This window comes from Coturnix japonica, chromosome Z, assembly GCF_001577835.2.
Source record: "Coturnix japonica isolate 7356 chromosome Z, Coturnix japonica 2.1, whole genome shotgun sequence".
NCBI lineage: Eukaryota > Metazoa > Chordata > Aves > Galliformes > Phasianidae > Coturnix > Coturnix japonica.
In genome coordinates this window covers 39,863,881-39,884,757 of record NC_029547.1, presented here as the reverse complement: position 1 = coordinate 39,884,757, position 20,877 = coordinate 39,863,881, and the positions used below count along the sequence as shown (strand labels likewise).

Here is a 20,877-nt window from a genome sequence, read left to right as displayed (position 1 = left end):
GAAGTACGGCTGTGTGTGCTTCCTGCCCTCTTAAGCACAGTGTACTTTGCAGTTATATTTTCAGTTTTTTGTCCTGAATGCCCCAAGCCTCCACACAACATAATGCTTAAGACAGACTGCCATCTGCAATTAGCATGCTGAAGAAGAATGTCCTGAAACTACTTGAGCACTGATGTCTTATTTCCCTGGAGAGACTGGGGGAAGTGTTAATAGCCCGTGTTGGGGATTTAGTGCTTGCTATTTGTCTTCTTTACATCAGCTTTTTAGTTAGCATCCAACATGTAGTACTACCAGAATGTACATAGTTAAGGAATGCTAGATTATGAAATAACAAGATACTTAAAATTGTGTAAGATGGTTGGTCAGAGGCAGGACCGTTGGTCAGAGGACCTCATATGAAATTTAAGAATCTGGTCTTTGCAGCAGGCTGGTTGCAAAAGAGAACTTATGGGAAGATGTCTTTCCTTTATCTTGTCTAAATTTTGTTCCTGAATACAGGTTCAACTTCTGACTGTGTCCATTTATAGATATTTTGGTGTCTGTTTTCTTCAAGAAAAGGAAGAGTATAATATTATCTTCTATATTAATGATCTAAAGAAAGAAAGAGTAAATGATAGACAGATGTTTGCTAATGGTATAATTTAATTTCAGGTTCCTCTTTGCCCACAGAAAATACTCTGCCATTGATATCACTTTGGCATCTTTTTTTGGCCCAACACTTGCTAGAGCACATTGAAGGACATTGAACAGCTTAATTTCTAGTTCCGTTTTTAACTGATGTACTGCTTGCTACTGGGTTCTCCCTTAATTGAGAAAGCACTTGGAGGACATATGTGTTCCAGTAATTGCTTACTCAGGTCTTTGGCAACCACATTAAAAATACTGTCTTGAAAATGTTACAAACATTCAACTTCAGACATCAGTGTTTCACAGATGTCTTGCTTTCTTTCGCATGTTTACTTATGTCTAGAGTTGTCACAGTTCAGAAGCTTAGGTGCCACCAGGTGTTCAAGGGAGACTTATCTGAAATGTTTATTAAAATTCTTTCTTCAAATAACAGTTTTCTCAGAAGACAAGATTCTGCAATGCAATTTACCTCTTAATATGGGGAACAAAGTATTTTCTTATTGTCCCCGCCTTCTTAGACACGAGCTAGACACAATGTTTTTCAAGAATTCAATGTCTTTATTTGATTGAGGGCATTTGAAGAAGTGCCATGCCTGCCTGTCTTTCCTTCTCTATTGAAATGTATAGCCATCTTCAACCCTTCTTGTCTTTCTTGATTCACAGTTATTAATTCTACTGGGAATGTTATCTTTCAGATTCAAGTGGGGAGGGAGTGTAAGCGGGCAAAAATTGCCTTTACTGCTGTTGCCTGTCTGTCTGGATTATGTATGACTAACTGTTCTTCTGAGGCTGATTTATTAGATTTTGTTCCAATTATTTGTCAACAGTTATTCTGTCAGTCAAGTTGGGGCAACTAGCCTTGAGGACTAATTAAATTCAGATGCTGAACAGTATTTAGAGCACATTGTATCGTTGCAGCAGGAGTTTGAAGAACTGGAAGATTGGCCTGGAACCATAATTTACTCGAATCCCTTAGAACAGCAAAAAGAAAAATGCTGCTTTTGAACTGACTAGAGCAGAAAAAGAGTAGTGGGAGAGTTGCTGTGACTTCATTTGGTTTGCTTTTTAATCAACATGAGTGGACTAGAAAATGGGAATGACAGTTAAGCTCCCATTTCAAGTGTAGTCTTCTCAAGTTAGTACTGTTTGGAAAGGTAGTTTCTCTATGTGAAGGTGGAAATCTGAAATACATTCTCTCAAAGATAAATGCATGGATGATGATACATATTCCTAGCTTTATTGAGTGCACTGAGTTGGGCGCGTAGAAAAGTATTGCGATTAATTATTGGGACTGGGCAGGAGGGAGGGCAGGAGTGTGAAGTGGAATTGCCATTTAACTTGTAAAAGAGCCAGATGATTCTGTAGTTGAGAGTGCTTGCTTGTCAAATCTGGCAGATGTGAAGTGGAAATTATTGGGCACTTGGCATTGCTGCAAACCACCTGCCAAACTTTTCATTTATGTTTTGAGAAACTTCTAACAAGTCTTCTTACTCCAAATGCCCTAATTGGCTAGAATGCTAATACATTGAATGTTTTCTGCCTTTTAACAGTCTGTGACTGGGCAAATAAACTAAAAGCCACACAGTGACCCGAGTTTGTGTAATCCCTGGTGAGCTTAAAGTACACATCCCATGACTAATTTGTACTCAGATCTTCCCACTTGATTTTTCTGTTGTTGGGAGAATACGTTTGCAATAGATTGTTTAATCTTTTTGACAATACTGCCATGGGAAAAATGCCTAGAAAGATATTTTGTCAACAATTGCATTCTCATAAATGCCATTTCTCCTTTATTTCTTTATCCTCTTCTCTTGCTCTGAGTCTGCTTCCTCAGATTCTCCTATCTTTGCCTCTGGATATTTAGATACTTTTCATCAAAGGTTCTTAATACATCTGTTTATCTACTACTGTGGTATTATTACACATGCTTTTACTTCCCTTCCCCACCCCCAAACCCCATTTATTTGTTTGTTCAAGAACAAATCTCCCACTCAACCTGTTTGTGTTTAAATATAAGGCCTGTTTCAGGAGCATGGTCTCTTACTCTGTTCTGCCCTGCTTCTTCTCACCCTTTCTTATCCAGGTATAACCTTTCTCATTACTTTTCTGTCTTCCTGTCTCTTTCAGCTGCTTCTGTCTCAAGTAGCTGTAGTGGTTGTTCTCTGTGGGGTTATGCTGATAAATGTACTGGGACTCAGACTGTTAGGCACATTGTTCTGAAGTCTTTAATGGCATGATGAGCTAGAAAACTCAAATACATTCACAGTGTTGATAGAATTAATAGTTGTCCAGAAATAATAGCTTGTGTCTCAGAAACTGGTTATATTTGGAGGACATGTTTTCAGTGTGAACAAGCAATTTTGAAAAGAAGGAATATCAGCCACTTCTGATGAGAACTCAGTTCTCAGAAGAACTGTAAAGCTTTTCACTATTGCACTGTCATTCTGGTAGTATTTGTACATTTTGGAAAGGTTTTTTGTTGTTGTTGTTGTCTTTTTTTGAGATGCTACATTTTCAGTATGACATTATTCATCAAAATATTGTCGATGATTTGTGTTCAGAACTCCTTCAAAAATCCCCAAAATTTGGGTTATTTTTTCTTCATGACAGAATCAGTATAGAATTAATGAGTTGATGACCAGTACATGCTGACTGTTACTACTGGTAGTACTAGTGCTGTCTAAATTTTGTAACATTCTGTATTATTATAAATTAAGTTAAATCTGCATTTGTTTTTAATACTTAGCCTCAAGAGGAGGCTCATGGCTTTTTGCACGTCTCAATAGATGAACAGAAATGCTTGATTTTTAAGTATGTAATAAATATGCACATATGACTTAATATCAGGCATTCAGAAATGGATGTAATGGTGACATAAGAAGCAAATGCACATTTTCTTGGTAAACACCAGACAACATTATTCACTGTGCTACATATCCAATAATTAGTGTTATTTTAATGCACTCTGTATAATTCCACCACACTTCTGATTGTTAAGCATCTCTGTTCTTTGAGTTACTTGTTGTGGTTGAGTGTTGTCTAATGTGAACTACATATGTTTGCTGGCTCTTCCCCACTCCCCTTTTTTCTGTTAATTTTATGTTATGTTTTTAACATAAAAGCTTAGATCCTTTCTAGCAGTTGCTCTACCATCCCAGCCATGGAGCTATGCAATAGGAAATGGAGAGATAGATGCGAAATTTGGCTAGGAAAAGGAGTAGATGACATCAAGTATTCCAGTGAAATCAAGAATAGGTGAAATCAACTGTTACAAGTGAACATGGTACATGTACCTTTTTTGATTTTGTAAACCTATGGATGAAAGACCACAATTAAAGACATCACAAATTCTGGGTTAGAAGAATAATTAAGTTCTTACTGCACTGGAAGTATTTGAGTCAAGGTCCTGATAAAATAAACTGCTAGTTATATAGTTCAGGACCTCTTTATTTATCCTACTAACTTCTTTTTTTTTCTGCAAAGTTGTTGCATGGCACAAAACCCAAGATAGTTAACTACGAATGTCTTGCTTTATTTTGTTTTCCTAAATATGATCTTTTAAAGCAGTTTCCTTCCAGAAATTGTACTTGTGTGTCACTGCCTTTCTTTGAGACTGTTCAGAAGTTATCACCTCGGGCTTAAAATCTCAGCAGAAGTACCAAGAAGAAGGTGCTTTAGGGGTGATCTAACCTGTTTCTCACAAGGTTAGCAGAAAATAGATTAGACAGTTTGCAAATGTCGTATGTCAGCACAGGATTAAAATATTACACATCTGTCTACAGTCTTTCCAGAATTAGATCACAGGTGTCAGCATATGGAGCAGGTAACGTTCTTCTGGTATTGGACTCTGTCTGGAAGTCATCATCTGGCTGAGTGTGTGTAAGTGCATAGCCTTGCCAGAATACTCTGTTAATCTTATAGGCAGCCAGCACTGCAGTTCCTACTGCCTTTTTTGGAGACTTGAGTTCCCTTAAGCTGGCATAAATCCCAAATGCTTTCTCCACTGTTGCTGGAGAGACAGACTTTGAGGTAGGAAATTTCTAATCTGAACTGAAAAGTTGTTTTAGCTAAGCTATTGTAGGACCTGAAAAGAATGGGCCTGGAAGAAAGACAGTTTCCATTCTCTCTCTTGCTGAGTAATAGTCTGGCACTCTGTGTTACAGTACTTTTATTCCCTGTGTACTCTCTGAATATGCTTATTACTGTAAAACTGATGATCACTTTGGTTTGCTTTCCATGAAATGTAATCTTTCTTCTCCATTTTCAATGTAAACTACTAATTTTTGTGTAACATCTAAAAAGCCAAAGCTGTTTTAAGAGTAACTGTGTGTTTACAGTCCAACTTCTTTTCAAGAATTAATTTATTCTAATTTCCTAATCTTTTTCTGCCATTCTGTAGTTAGTTGGTTTTTTGTGGGTTTTTTTGTTTGTTTGTTTTTGCCTTGAGGAAGAGAAATCACAAGTGAACACCAATTTTTTGGGGCTATTTTCTTTCTGATGGCACTACAAATACTAAACAGCTTCTTTGTATGTGACTAAGAAAAGCAGTACCAGAGCTTACCAAGACACAATTTATTTTTAATAATTTGGGATTTTATTATTGTTGTTATTATTATTATTTAAAATTTTACAAAATATTCTGAATGGAAAGACTGCTCATGTCCCTCTCTGCTTCAGAGCTGACACAACCATATTAGCATTTTAATAGAATGTTAATAAAAGATTAATCATTGAGAAGGAAGCTCAGTGTCAGTGAACGACACTATGTACTGGTTTGGTAGTTGTGCTTTCTGTTCTGTGTCTTAGGTGGCATAGGTATGTGTGTGCAGAAGATGGCCAGGATTTTTAAATGCAACTGTTATTTGAAGGATTGAAGCAAATAAGGAGGTGGTTCTTAATGGTTTTGACAATTGTGCCTTACTGGTTCTGAAGCGGTGCTTTACTGCTAACTTCTCATAAAATCATAGTGAAGATAAATGGACTGTAATTTAACAGTGCTTGAAGTCCTTGTTTACTGAATTGGACTGTCATATGAAATCTAGTAAAGACAGGAGAATCCTGGTGCTGCTGTCCATATGTAGTCTCGGTTGGGTGGCTGGGACTCTCTGAGTACTCTCTGGTGGGGGAGAAAGGGGGAGCGCTCAGTTCTGATGGTCCAGTGCTCTGAGAAAAAGATAATGAAAATCTTTGTGTCCTCTTCCAAAGACATGCGCTTCAACAGGAATGGGCCATGCAGCTGCAGCCCTAGCAACAAGGCACTAGAGAAAAGAATTAGGGCAGCTTTCCAAAGGAGAACAACTACATTTGAGTATGATCAAATTAAGCTGCTGGCATTGCAGTTAGAAGAAGCAGTTTGAAGAACCTGTGTGCCTGTCAGTCTTCTAGCTTCTCTTTGTTACTTTTTAATATTTAGATGGAAATCTCGTTCTTGTTTTTTAATATATAGATAAATCAATTACATGCTACTGTTCTTATTGTTTGTTACTTTTAACTGCAACCTATATTAAGCTTTCGGAATTTGTGGTTTTCAACATAGTACTGTAAGTATGTTCTCATACAGAGTAGAAGGAACTTTAGTGTTGTGTATGTGTGCATGAGTGTGACTTTAAACCTACATTAGATAAGTGTATTTCTTGAATAATTACTGTATATAGTGCACAGTTCATTGTCACGAGTTAAATAACGTGAAGTCACTTGGTTAGAATTTATTTTTCTAGTGTAGAGGCATAAAATCTTCAAAGAGGTAGTGGTTTAAGAGACTAATTTACTGTAATTATATATGTTTATATTTATATACAAAATTTATATATTGTAAATATATTGATGCAAATATACATATATTTGCTATATATATATATGTATATATATATTGACAGAATTATTTGTAAGATTTGTATTAGTTCTTACCAATTGGTTATACTTATTCTAACAGATGTTTTTTAAAGAAATTAATAATTTTTTTTTTTTTATTTGTAAGATGCATCAATCTATTCAGTTTGTATGAAGAGGCCTGAATTAATTGGGATAATGCTGCTAATGTGAACAAAATAAGCTTCACTAACTATCCAGCTGTATCCATCATCACAGGGCTCTGCATGTTTGGGAAGAGGGAGAGCTTGTTTGAAAGGACAGCTGTACAGTGCATACCTTAAACCAAATGATCTGTGGCAGAGTGGCAAGAGGGCTTTGGAGAAGTGACCGGTGATGCCTTTGAAACGGCAGCAGCCATGTCTAGTTTTCCTAGCACCTGAGCCATCATCCCCATCTCTCTTGGGAAAACCAGGGGAAATCAAATCCACATTTACGTTGTCTTGAAGCGACTGTTACAGTGCTGCTCTTATTGTCTCATGCTTAACTATTTACTGTAATGAAGACAGGCAACATGAAAAGTTACATGGTTTACACTGTTTTCCAGTGTTTTGATATACTTCAGTAGAATTGGTACTTTTGTTTGTTTGTTGGTTTTGTTTTTTGCTTTCTTACCGCCTAAATCCAGTTTTCAGTGCAACAATCTGGCTATACATCAGGGCCCAGAGCAAGCAGAGCAGCAGATCTGATGGTTTCTGGGTGAGCTCTGGTGAGTCTGATTTGCTGACCTGAGAGTCATAAGCAAATGTTCCAATCTGCTGATTCTGCTAAAGAGATGATCGTGTTCTGCACAGGAGCAGGGTGGAAAGCTGTAACAGGAAACTGTTGGAGCAGGATTTACTGGCATTTGTTTGTAAATGTGATGGGATACTCAATTGTTGGCTCTTTTGATCTACCTTTCGTCTTTTCCTTTACTAGTTCTGTATGCAGCCTATGAAGTGAAAGAGGGCTGAAGGCTAGGAAGAGCATGTTCCCTTGTTAGGTCTATTTGTTGACATGCCTTAAAGTGCAAAGGGAAAAGGCTGGCACTTGCATAATGCTTGGATATACCTTGAGTTTCAAATTATTTTTGTGAGGGGTAGGAAAAATAAAGGAACAGTTTTAGATTGGGATGGGATTTGAGGCTGTATTTAAATGCAGAATTTAACAACTACATTTTGTGTTCTCTACAGAAATTTCTGAAAGAGCTCATCTATATTTGAGGAAGATTAACCATAACAGAAAAAAACTCACTGAAAAGCATCTGTAATTTTAATCTAAATGTATACTTTTTTTTTTTACCTTAATGTCAGCTTTCAGATAAATGGTTGTTATGCCAGGCAAAGCAATTAGCTTGTAGTTCTGTTTATTTGTTTCCTGATAAACACAGGGTTTCTTTGTCAGCAGCTTCAAGGAGAATAACCACATCCCACACGGACAGAGAAAACAAAAAAATGCACAGATGTATGGCAGTAGAGGAGATGAGATCGCATTTAGAATAGAGAAATTCTGCATGCCAAACTGAATTATCACAATTACAGAAATTTGGCAATTCAGACAAGTTAGGTGCTGCTTGCTTTTCATTTGAGTGTATTTAGTTGAATTATTTCTACAAACAGATTTGACTGTGCCCTCCAGCATAATTTTAGTGACTCAGTTCCAGATCTTCCATTGGGAGAGATTGCACATAGGAAATATTATAATGTTATTACATAATTAAAAAAAAACCAAAAACAACCAAACAAAAAACACCACCCAGAAATGTGAATGCAGGAAGAATCTGGTTTTTTTTTAGTAGAGAGGATTGTACTGAATATTACAGCTTAAGGTTCTAGTAGTAGTAATAGAGATTACCAGCAGTTCTGTTGTGTGCAGAAATAATGCTCACCAGAAACATTGTAAAGGTCAGTATGAAGGCATTTGCCAGCTGTATGTATTTCAAAGGTATTACAGTCTCTTCTTATAAAGTGATCGCAAAAGAATTCAAGGTAACCGGTGAAAAGGGGCAGAAATTTCCACAGGACTATAGAAAACAGTGCATCTTCTCTCACAATCCAAAAATCTGCACTCTTACCTCCTTTGTTAAAGCTAGTTTGCTAGTTGGGACTTTTTTGAATTTTCCAACCCTTTTTCTGTTTCCTTATTGTTTCCTGGTCATTTGCCACAGCAGTTTCTAAGAGAAAATGAAGCTGTTGTTCAACTTAGTGTTTTGTATTTCCAAATTGTCACAGTCCCTGCAAATGTTAAAGTTGAAACTGTGTTTAAACACAGCACAATCTCACTTGAAGCATCTGCCTGTATCCATTGGCTTTCCTGGCCCTGGCAGTACCTGAAGAGGTGATGGCTTTGTACACAGGGAATTCTGATTACCTGTTCTGTTTCTCCATAACAGCACTTGCAGCTAGGATGGTTGTTCTGAATAGGTAGGTAATCTTGTGGTCTAGGGAATTAAGTATTTGTCAAGAGAGATAACTGGTTAACTAAATTTACCAGTCTGAAGAGGTAAGACACCAGGCTGCAGGGAATCGTTAGTGTTTGCAGTGTTTGTTGGTTTGTTTATTTTTCAAGCTTAAATTTGGGAGCATCTGACTGTAAATCCATCATGAGCTAAACCTTGTAATTCTGGTCATTTTATGTGTCTTGTTCTGTAGTCTTATCAGTGCAGCATACAGAAGAGGTCTTGGAGGAACCTGGCAGTTCTTCCTGACACAAAGAACTACAGTGTCTGCTGCTGCTGTTTGCCTTCTGGCTTTGTCATGTGTGTTACAAAAAGTCTGCCTGTTGTGTTGCTGTCTGGAAAAATCTGTAGCTGATCTTGAATATTTCCTTGTTTCAAGTGTGCAAACAGTTCTGATTGATGTGAGAAACACTTGAGTTTTCATGCTTGTTTGTGGAGAATCTTATTTGGGTTGGCAGCAACATTCTTTTCATAGCAAGGAAGTGTAAATTTTGTGTATTAGTTATTCAAGACCTTCTAAGTTTATCAGCAGTGATGAATGTCTAGTGATTGTCTTGGCATGAGAAGTACTGTTTATTTTTCAGGCTTCCCTAGGGTTTTTGTCTGCTTTTGTTTGTGTCAGAAGGTTGAAAAGGTGGAATGAAGTCGTCCATATTTTCACGTTTTGGTTTTTCTTTCCCTTCTTTACCTGTTTGCAGACAGATTCTGCCAAAATAGTACAAAAGATTTTGCTTGGAGATAGTATGCCTTTGATCTGTATGACCTGCAGAACAGCACCCAGACTCAGAAGAGTCAGAATGTAAGGTAGTTTATTTAAGGTGCATACACCAGCACACTGGGGGGCTTGCACCGCCCCAATTGTGCAACTAGTGTCTCTCAAGCAGTCATATTTATACCACACAAAATGCACACTCATAATTACACAAAGCAGGTATTGCTAATTCATTCTATACAGTGGATTGTACTATGCTAACTAATTCCTTGAATGTTTCCTTGTTTTTCACTTCTTGGACATTTGCAGTGTATAGTCAAGTCTGTTTGAATAAGTTTTCCTTTGTGGTGATTGGTCCAGTTTCTTATCTGAAGGTTTCAGGTCTGGAATTCCAGGAGCTTCTTCCTTTGCAATGTGCTATTGATAAGCACATTGCTCCCATTCTACCAAACTCCTCCCAAGTCCTGCCTATTCCTAGTAATCCCCTCCCCAAACTCTGCCTAAACTCCCCCAAGTCCTGCCTAAACCCTTCTCCCCCAAACTCCGTCTCTGAAGTAAGGGTTCCTCCCTTTAATTTCTATGGAATTGAAGTGAGGTCTCCCCACCCCCTCAATATATGTATAGGGTGCCCCCTGTACAGCCACCCTGTACAATCTCCCTAGGGTTTATACCTTTACTCACATATATTGCAATTATTAATGATGTTTTCAAAAGTGTTTTCTTGTAAATAATCACATTTTTTCCCTTTTGTTACTCCCAAACAAATTCACCTGAACTTAGTTCACGTGGAAGTATTAATTCAGTGTGGAAGCAAATACTGTAGGGGCAGTGTGATGGAAAAACATGGTTTGCTTATAGTGGGAAAAGGAACATAGCTTCGTTGCTGTGCTAGCATACAGTGATAACAGTTTTCATTCTGCTGTTATCTGCTGTAAGCAGGCTCTGTGTTGGCCATTACAAAGTGTGATATTTGGTGATCTTTTTAGTTTGCTGTAAGTGCATGGCAGAGAGGTTTTTGAATAAAAGGATGAAAGGGTAAAATTAGGTAGAAGCAATGTGGATGGAGCCAGTCTGGTGTGGAGATGTGGACAGGACAGGAGAAAGGAGCCTCTTCCCTCAATAGAATTTCTAGGAATACAAAAATGAAAGGATTCGCAAACAAGAGATAACCTTGAAGAAATCACTTTGAAGGTCAGACTGTTTGTCATCTTCACCATGTAGAAAATTATTATGCCTTTATTAGCTTGTTTTAAAAAAACGCATTGAATCCCTTTACTCAGAATGCCATACATAATAAAAGGCAAGCAATGTGTGATCTGTCACCTGTTATGCACACTTTACAGGTGTTTTCCTGAATGATAAGGAGGAAAGGAGCCATTTCTGCTGTATCTTGCCTTTTGGAAGCAATGAGAAGGTTGTGGAAAGGTTGTCTGAGAAAGAGAATAAAAGGTTGTGTGTGAGGCCTGTTAACTCTGAGCTGTTACTGAAATAAAGATCTTAAAAGTCTGCTAAGACTGAGTGTAATTAATCATCAAAGAAGTTCTCAAATGGGAAATAATAGGTTACTGTTAGTTCATTTTCTTCTAATGACATTTGAATGCCTACATGAATTAAAAATCACAGATCGGGCTAAAGGTTGAATTTCTTACTGTTCATTCAGTTCTGACTTAAATTTCTTTTTCTGTAGAATATAAGATAGCAACAGTACAGAGATCTCTTCAGATTAGAAGAAATATCATCCCACTTAATGTAACTTATTTTTGTTTAAATCAGTACTTTATTGACTTAGCTGGTGTTGGTCCACACAGCCAACTTTGATATTTAAGACCTTTTATTCTCTTACAGTTATATAAAAAAAAACATAACAACAAAAACTAAAAATTGAATGCAAAACATGTGTGAAGCATATGATTAGTCACAAGTCAACCACTGACATCACCGACTTTATTAATTGTGGTTTTTTTTTGACTGACTAAAAATACAGTGTAGTTTTGCAGTGCTTTGCAAAAGACAATAAAGAAATGCAGATTTCTGACCTGGTGACATACTGACAAATTCATACTCCAGTAAATGAAATATCTTTTTTTCCTCCATTAAACTTGTACAACATTAAAGTTGTAACTGCTGTAGGTCGGCATTCCTTCCAAGCCATATTTACATTTCTTCAGCTTATTTTTTCCTCTATAATTTATCATCTGCATGGCATTTGCCTCTAGTTTGTAGTCTCATGTTTAAACTAAACTATAATATCTTAAGAATTCTGATTAGGCTTTTTAAGTCCTGGCTGTGTTAGAAAAATATATATAAATAAAATACAAAATTGTTCGGTTTTGCGAATCTCTACATTGAATTTGATACATTTAAAAGCGCAATGCTGTCTGGTATTATTGTAGCCCTGTGCTGTTTACTCATTGTACTAAAGAAGATAAATGTTCTTTATTTTTCTTATTTGGAGTATTATCTTTCGTTGAGGTATACCTGACAAGTCAACTTGAATACGTGTAAACACTGCATACCTGTTTTAGTAATACATTAACTTAAGAAAAGACTTAGTGTATCAAGAAGGTTTTGCACTGTTATGTTCTCAAAGGGCTGGTGAGCATACAGCAAAGCTTACGTAAATATGGAAGGCAAGGATTGTCTTGGAGGAAAGGAAACTTGTAAATGCCCATAAAACTTGATGGATATCAGGTGCCAAATACTGATGTGATACTAGAATTTCAGATTGGTAGAGAAGTAGCATAAGTGGATATTGCAGCCACTGTCTAATATAGTTATTACATATATATGTATATGTAATAGATACTACATTCTATATCTTTTCCACCTGCACAAGCACTAAAACCTGTCTTAGCGCAGTAGTGTTAGCTAAGAAGCAGTATGTTGTATTGCTGTCCTACCTCCAAAAGCCTGTTTATTTTATTAATTCCAAGCAACAAAATCCAATAACTGGCAGGATTTCATTTTGAAAAAGTAATGCAATTTTCTCAGGAAACATTCTGAGTACATGACTTTATAGGTGTGTTACTAGAATACAAATAAAGCAGAAATCAGGGCAGATGTGAAGGTTTCTTTAAAAAAAAAAATAAAAAATCACTGTTTTAAGTTACCAGCACAGTATATTCAGGTGTTTTCTTTTTTGTTTTTGTTTTTCAAAGCAGATTATTATTGGCAACTTCATAGATCTTCAGGCAGAATTCAGAGAAACATACCTGCATAATAGGAAAGGTTGCCATATATTTATCTTGCTCTTTCAGTGTCTTCTAATAGTTCAGTGGTTAATGTACAGAATTCTTAAAACTAACGTTTACTTATGGCCTGCTTTGCTGGGGGAAGCATTGCCCTCGCTGTGTTATCATCATGAAGTTCCATGTTCAGCTAAAATGCACACACTGAAATCAATGAACTGGTGGAAATCTCTTGTACTTAAAATTAAGAATGTCCTTAGCTATGCTGACTCATAAGATAACATGATCACTGTGCCTTAGTTTCCCACACACATGCTACGTTGAAGAGGTCAGGAGACTTCCTCAAAGTCAGTGTATTTATGGCAAAGCCAAGAATAGAACCTGTATTTCCTGCCTCACAGTTGTGTCTTGTTTTTTAAATGTTAAACCAATTCCTGTTAAATATTTAGCAATAAGTCTCCTGTTGAATAGTTAGCAGTATGATTCATGATGGTGGATTATAAGCAAAGATATTAACAATTATGCAGTCGTTTGTACACATTATTTCTTTCAATAATTTAACAATTACCAGGCTTTGCTATGGCACTCCAGTCAAAAACCTGACTTCAGAAATTCTGTAAAGCCACCATGGGATAAGATCAAGAGACATGCCTGTGTTAAAATGCTGCAAAAACAGAGCTGTAGTTCTGCCTATTTGGTATTGGTTCTCAGAGTTTTTATCAGCTCTTTCAATGATTACTGAATCATTATTTAATTTTTGCTAATACAGCTTTGTTCTATACTGGAGATCTTGTGATTTCTTTCCCACAGAATAGTTTAAGAATGAAATGTTCATTTATCTGTTCATTTCTTTGCCATTATGCGAATTTTTGTTTGTTCGTTTTAACTAATGCTCTTTTCCCATTGTAAGCAAATCATGTTTTGCCATCACATTGCCCCTGCAGTATTTGCTTCCACACTGAATTAATACTTCCACGTAAGCTAAGTTCAGGTGAATTTGTTCGGGAGTAACACAAGGGAAAAAATGTGATTATTTACAAGAAAACACTTTTGAAAACATCATTAATAATTGCAATATATGTATGTGTGTAAAGGTATAAACCCTAGGATGATCCCTGTACAGGGAGATTGTATTTGAGATGAATTCAATAAATAAGCAAGATTTATTCTTTGCAATTTATTTTGATCTTCATTCATCTGTGAAAAAAAAATCTGTACTCACGTGTTAGTTACTCTCCTTTGTTGCTCCTGGTGTTTGAAAATTCTGAATATGCAGCGGACTTTCTAGTTAGCATCAACTAAATAAGGTATTCATATATGCATTATGTATGGACATCATTGTTTCCCCTTTGAGCACAACAGAACCCATCTTTGAAACTGAAACAAAAGTGTTACACAAGAATGTTGAAATTGCAGGAGCGTTTCTGAGCTCTGTTTAAAAAAAATAAAAATGAAAGCAGTAAATGTTTTATAATAGCACTGTAACTGTAAGCGTACTTCATGCATGAAACTCTCACAGTAGAAAAGGGAGAAAGCAGATCCTTTAAGTGCAGAATTGTTTGTTGTTGCGGTAGTCTGGGAATAGTTATTTTGGTTTTCATGCAATACAGCTTTGGTTCTATTGTGAAACAGAGCAACATGCAGCAGTGTATCTCAAAAACAGTGGTGTCTCTAGCTCTTGTTGACACCAGCTGCCCATGCCAAGAAACGAGGCATAGTGCTTGCAAGGCATGTGGGTGCTTGATGGGTCCTGCTCTGAGGCTGGTGAGCTGGTGAGCTTGGGCCACCTCCTGACTACCCCATGGGGTGTTTGGAAATCAGCCTGCCTGCCTGTGGCAGCTATCTGTCTCACCTACAGCCCTGTGCTTAGGGATAGGTAGGATCTGTAGTGTGGTTTGGGGAGATTCTTGAGGGAGTTAGGATTTTTTGGGGGGAGTGTCTTATGCTGTCATGGCAGATGCTTCTTAATCCAGAGCAGAACTTCCCATTTAGTCACGTGAACCAACTGTAAGGAAGATCTGGACGGTGTGATAATCCTTCTTCAATGTAACCAGAGCCTTGTTAGGACTCCTGAATGTCTGCAATTGAGAGTGTGATTTGGAACATCAGTTTCTGAGCACCTGGTAGCATAGTGGAAGATATGTTTCTCAGATCACATCTGAGAAGCAGGTAGTTCTTCTGGGGGTTACAGTTTAGCGTACAAGAAAAATTTCCTACTCACAAGGAAGTTAACAATTAAATGATTGACTGTGAAAGTAAATTGAGAAAAATGTCATGCTGTTTAGATTTTCTTAATTCTCCTTTGAAGAAACAGAGCTAGTGAGTGTCCTCTTGCTTTGAAGTGGCTTATTTCTTCACACTGCAGTGTTCTTGGATGTCAAGCAGTTTTTGTTGTAATGGAGGTTGCGTTGAGAGCTACAATCCTGGGGTTGCTGGAAGGATATGTAGCAACCTGTACCTGCCCTGTTAGAGCCACTCTTTAGATTATGATTGGAGCATGAAAGTCAGTCTCCTGTTTTATGATTCTCTGATGTACTTCTTCCCTCCCCCCTCCAGGCTTGTGCTTTTAAAAGGAAGAAATATTGTTTAGATTAACTTTCAACTAGGTCACACTGAGTAGCCAGCATGACTCTGTTTTACAAATGTCATGTAGTAATTCTTCCTGTAGTGACTGTAACTTCTATTGTGTGACATGAGTTCACTCTAGAATGTATTAAGAAGAGAATACGAAGGGTGTTACTAGTGCTGAATGTGCTTGAGAGCAAGAAAAAAGACGTGTTCTTGGGGAAAAGAATTAATAGCAGATGCACCAGCACATTGAAGCCAACTGGCTGAACCAATTGTGCAGTGAGAATAAATGGGTAGATGTGCTGTAGGCAAATCAGGTTTTTACTGTGAAGAAAAAAAAAAGAAAACCTTAGTAATCTGAGAGTTTGTCTCTTATCTCCTTTAGCTTTTAGATACAGATCAGTTTCCTGCATTCAGTGGGGTGGCTCTGGCTGCTCTCTGTGGGTGCCAACAGCATCAGTGGTGCCCAGGGCCAAGAGGCTGTGAAGGGCTGCATGACCACAGGTGTCCCATTCAGCACACCTTATTCATACCAGGCAGCCATTCATACCACAGCAAGAAGTGGCAAGTCTTCTTGCATGTTCATGTAATATGTAGAAAATATTTCCTTTGCATAACGAGGAACAGATAGTTACTCAGTTTGAGAAATGCTTATGCTTATCACAATTCATTACAGTCAAGCATTTCATTAAAAAAAAAAAAAAGAGAGTAAAAGAAACAAACAAAAGAAACAATTAAAAATGTACAAGAACATTTAGTTATGTGAAGTGTTTTTAAATGTGTTCTATTGGTGTCTTCTTAGAAAAAAATAGAATAGTTTGTGACATTATCATTAAAATTTATTCAAAACATGCTTTAAATTGTTGGCAGACTGAGTTTGCATCTTTAACCTATAACCTATAGAATCTGTAACCTATTTGTTAATATAACCTATTTGTGATACTCCATTTCTTAAGAGTATACATGATAATGTAAATTCTAACTACGTGTCATCTTCTCACTGTTGTATAAGAACAACATTAATGTAGCAGAAAGTTCACGCTGGGGTTCAAATATGTCATTCTGTGGTTATCTGGTGTCAGAGTAGACTGGCACCATAGTACATAGCCTGCTTACTTCCCTACAGCAAGACACTGACTAGGAATTGAGATACATAAAGTTACTTCAGTACTGAGCAGGCAAGTGCTGCATATTGCTGATGGTTTTGTCAGCAACTTTAACATCACAAAACCTAAGTGACCTTGATGAGCATTTCCAGTTAGGTATACCTTGTATTAAAACTAGTTGGAGAAGCAACTCCTAGTCTGAAGAATTTACAGTCTTTTAATCCAAGTTTTTCTGCTCACCGGTTTGTTACCAGCGCAGGTAAGCCAAATTCCATTATATACATTGTGTTGAGAAAGGAAAGACAGATCGCTTCAGATGGTTTTACATTGGCAATAAAATTTGAGATGACTTAACCACTGCTGAAATATGACCCACAGGGCATTTTCCAAATCAGCACTTTGGTTGCAGTGGCCTTGAACTTTTTGTGGGTACGTAGGGAATACAGTTTGCTGTTTCTTGGCATGATAAGAAGGTCATTTGTGAGGAGACAGTTTAACTTCCTGTACTTTCAGATTTCAGAACAGGGGTGGTTGTTCTCTTGAGAATACATACTTTGTTATAATGTTCCTGAAACATTTTGAATCTGCTTTTGTTTTTTAACTAGGTCATCAATTCTGGTATTGAAATTTCTCTAGAGTTAGAAATTTGTCTCCTGAAAACTTTTTTCTCCATCTTTCTCTCCTTCCTAAATCTCACTCTGTTTTGAAACATGATCATTACTTTCAGCAGAAGAAAAGGTGCTGTTGACCTATACAACCTCAATTCAGACTGGCTGCATGATGAATTTTCTTTACCATCTGACCCAGAAACTTTTTTCCAGTATGTAATTATTCTCATTTATGTAAGTTAGCTGTTTGAGGATTGCAGAGGTAAGAGTTTGTTAGCTTTGTGGCTATTGCCATATTTACTGCACGTAATATGGTGGTCTTAGCCCAGTGAATCAAGTGTTTTGTGGCCATCACATTTACAGCATTACAGGTTTTGTGTGTGGCTTCATACAGACACAGCACATGCTGTCGTAGTATTTTGGTGTGTAGAAAATGGTAGGAGGGGTTGCCTGTACTGACTAAGTCACATGAGCTTCTTTCTTAGTAGTTTAGTTTAAATTTATCGTGAGGTAAACATAAAGCATGAACAAATTGTTTACTGTTTTGTTTTGTCAGTTGTTCAGGAATTCTAGAATTAGGACACTTCACTGCATTATGGAAGATACAGGTTACATTACACAGACCCAACCTCTTCATTTCTACAGCTATTTTTATATTTTCTTTCTGCTCCAGTGAGCCGAGAAATGTCTGGTAGAAGAGAGACAGCTATTGCTATATAATTCTTTATAAAGATGAAACCTGACCCTGGCATCGGGGTGTTACATTGTGCTGCGTGTTTCATGTTGGGTGCCTTAGCAGGACACTAGGTATTAATGGGAGGAAGGGAAAATGTCATTCAGCTTTTCAGGTGTTTTTCATATGCTCATGTCTCACAGCTAGTGCAGCTGAGGCTACATCATTAGCCTACTGGTGTAGCTCTGGATGCTTACCTTGGCAGTCAAGTCCTAATAAATCCATTTTAGCTCCATTATAGTGGCCTAATTTATACTGAGGTATGTGTGGTAGTTGTATGAGTTTGGTCCTGTGGGAGACCTCTCACACCATGTGCCAGGGAAGGTGGGAATGGAGTCTGTGCACCTGGCTCCTCAGACCAGTGACATTAAGCTTTCCTGGCATGCTGTACTGCCAAACAGACTTTCCTGTCCCATCCCACAGAACCTGACTCTGCTTTGACTACGTAGTTGGTCTCAGAACTGCTTTGCTCTTAGGTGTGAGGCAAGGACATGATAACAGTGGTTTCCTAGGACTTACCAGATCTTTGGGTAGGGTGGCAGGCTTTGATAAGTGTCCCTTGGTTATCTCATATGGCCTGTAAAGTAAATTTGTCATGGATTTTTTAAAAATCTATTTATTTATTTATTTATTGCAGTAGACTGTTGTTCCACTGTTGTAAAACTACTCTGTTCTGATGGTGAACTCAAGGGTCGCAATTGCTGACCAATTCCTGTAATCAATCTATAAGTAAAAATGGGGGAGTGCTCATAGAGATGCTCTGTTTCCATTCATTGTGGAAATCATGCCTTGTTCAGAGCTTGCTTTAGAGTACTAGTTTGACTCCTTGGTTTTTCCCTCTAACTGGTATTACCTGTTGAGATAAACAAATTTGTCTCTTTTCATTCACTCGTGTGTTGTTGTTGTTGGGTTTTTTTTTGTGTGTGTGTGTTACCCTCAGTAGTAATTGTCAGCTAAGTAGATAATATTATTGATCAACTGGAAATTTAGATAAAAAAAATCCTGTTGGTTAATGGAAATTGATAAGAAACTTGAACTTAGGTTTCCTATGTGCATAGCAATGTGCTTAGCATAGATTCTTAAAGATTTTCACTTTTTATTAACAGATTGTCTTAGGTAGGAGAAAACATATAATGTCTAAACAAGGTCTTAAGAATGACAGAATGTGTCTTCTGTGTCTTAGAATTTGCCTTTATAATTTTTCTAACAAATTTATTTCAGTTGTTAATTTTGTACACTTAACTGAAGTGCATAACAAAATTTAGTAGTTACTAGAGAGTAGATTACAGGGAGTGAAACATCAGACAATGGTAAAACAATTGTTTGAGCTTCCTGTTACCAGTATGTTTTAAAGATGCTTAAAGACACTATTCTTTAAGCTTCCTACTAGTATCCACAGTGTTACTGCTTGTACCAAGTGAGTTGTTTTCTTTTACTGCATAGTATGCTTTCCTTCCTGTACCTATTTTAATGTGTTTTTTTTTAAGTCATTGACTTGGTAAAAAATACCAGGTATTTCTCCAGACTGACTTGCTGTAGCTCTCTTCCTGCATCTTTTGCTGCCTTCCCTTCTGTTGAGTGGGTGCATTTGTTGCAGGGAAATCACTGTTGGCTTCCTACCAACTGAGAACACAAACAAACTTGAGGTATTTTCATGCCGATACGAGACTGACAGTGTTGCATTAGCAATAACAAGAATTTTAAAAACAAAACAAACAAAAAAAAACTCCTTCAGGTAAGCTGTAGGTGAATCTTCATCTTAGTCCACATTCGCTGGAATTTTTCAATTGGAAGCAAAGCACATTCATTAGGCCTCCATTGCTATTAGTTTGTGGGGAAAGGAGGTAGGGTGCCTCTCTGCCCTGCCCTGCCAAGGCAGACTGATAAAATGTGTGCAAATTTGTCAACAGATAGTGTTGTTGGTTTTTTTAAGCTTGTGTTGCTTGTCCTACATATCGCTTTGTTTCAACAAGTAGTTTAAAAATCAGGTTGGCTAGGAAGGAAACACTTCCAACTTCCTTTGTGAGCTGGAACGCATCCCTCAGTTGCTACAGCTTAAGGAGTATGGAAACAGTACACAAGCTTGACCTCTTTCTTAGTCTGGGCATACCTTAATGTCATCTTGCCCATTCATTCCTAGCTGCCACTTGAGCATGTATCCTCTAAGCAGAAAGAAGAAATGGTACAGCCATAATGGAGATTAATGGGACAATATGAAAAAAGTCTTAAAAACAAACAAAATAACACTCTAAAATGGCTTTTTGGAGCATCTAAAGGAAAATATATATGTATGTATACATTTAAAATTTCTTTCTTATGAACAATGTAGTAGTTCATAAACTACTACATGAAAAAATGTAGTCCTACATGGCTGTATGCATACTTAGGCATAACATGGTGTACCCTTCACTTCTTTTTTTTTTTCAGTATTTTTTTCCCCTCTCCTTAAATGGTAGTCTGAGCTTTGGGGCGTTAGTTAAAATTCAGACATTAACACCTGCCTTCATTTTCTTTCTCTTCCTGTGGTTTTATTTGCTTCAAGTAATTGTGAGAACCTTGTTACCACACTTCCTGTCTGAAGCTATAGCAAACAGCATGCAGCAAGAGGATATAGAAGGTTGACCCTTAAAAGAAACTTAATAGGTGTTTCGTAAAAACAGTGGGCTGTTCTTAACCTACATAATTAATAAGTAGCTTTATTACAACTGTACTCTTCACAGTATGCAGTGTATCCCTGTTTGGATCAGCTCAGGTAAATTCTCTCTAATTCCTTTTTGGTAGTAACTTTGAAAAGCTCAACTGGGAGAATGTCCAACCTCTTCTTATTTCCTGCTCCTTATGTTACACTCTTGCTATTTAAGGTCAGACAAAATTTTAGTTACTAGGAGAATTGTGAAAATTATGTGACTTTACCTAATTATGACATTAAAACTTCTTTAGAGACCTTTAGTTTTTAAAGTTACTTAAAGTATTATAGTATTACACATCATATTGTTGGGTGATTGTTCCCATGTTTTATTGCAGCTTTGT

The 20,877-nt window shown here is 37.2% G+C and overlaps 1 protein-coding gene across 4 annotated transcripts in view; it reads left to right on the top strand.

The window, feature by feature from the left end:
• Nucleotides 1–20,877, top strand: part of CDC42SE2 (CDC42 small effector 2) — a 61,385-nt gene that overhangs the window by 12,886 nt on the left and 27,622 nt on the right. The window contains exon 1 of one of the 4 annotated variants that reach the window (XM_015849400.1): nucleotides 20,472–20,599. The exons of the other annotated variants lie outside the window; for them this stretch is intronic. The gene's annotated coding sequence lies outside the window, so the exon portion shown is untranslated. Of the gene's footprint in view, nucleotides 1–20,471; nucleotides 20,600–20,877 lie in introns of those variants that run through there. 4 annotated transcript variants of the gene reach the window in all.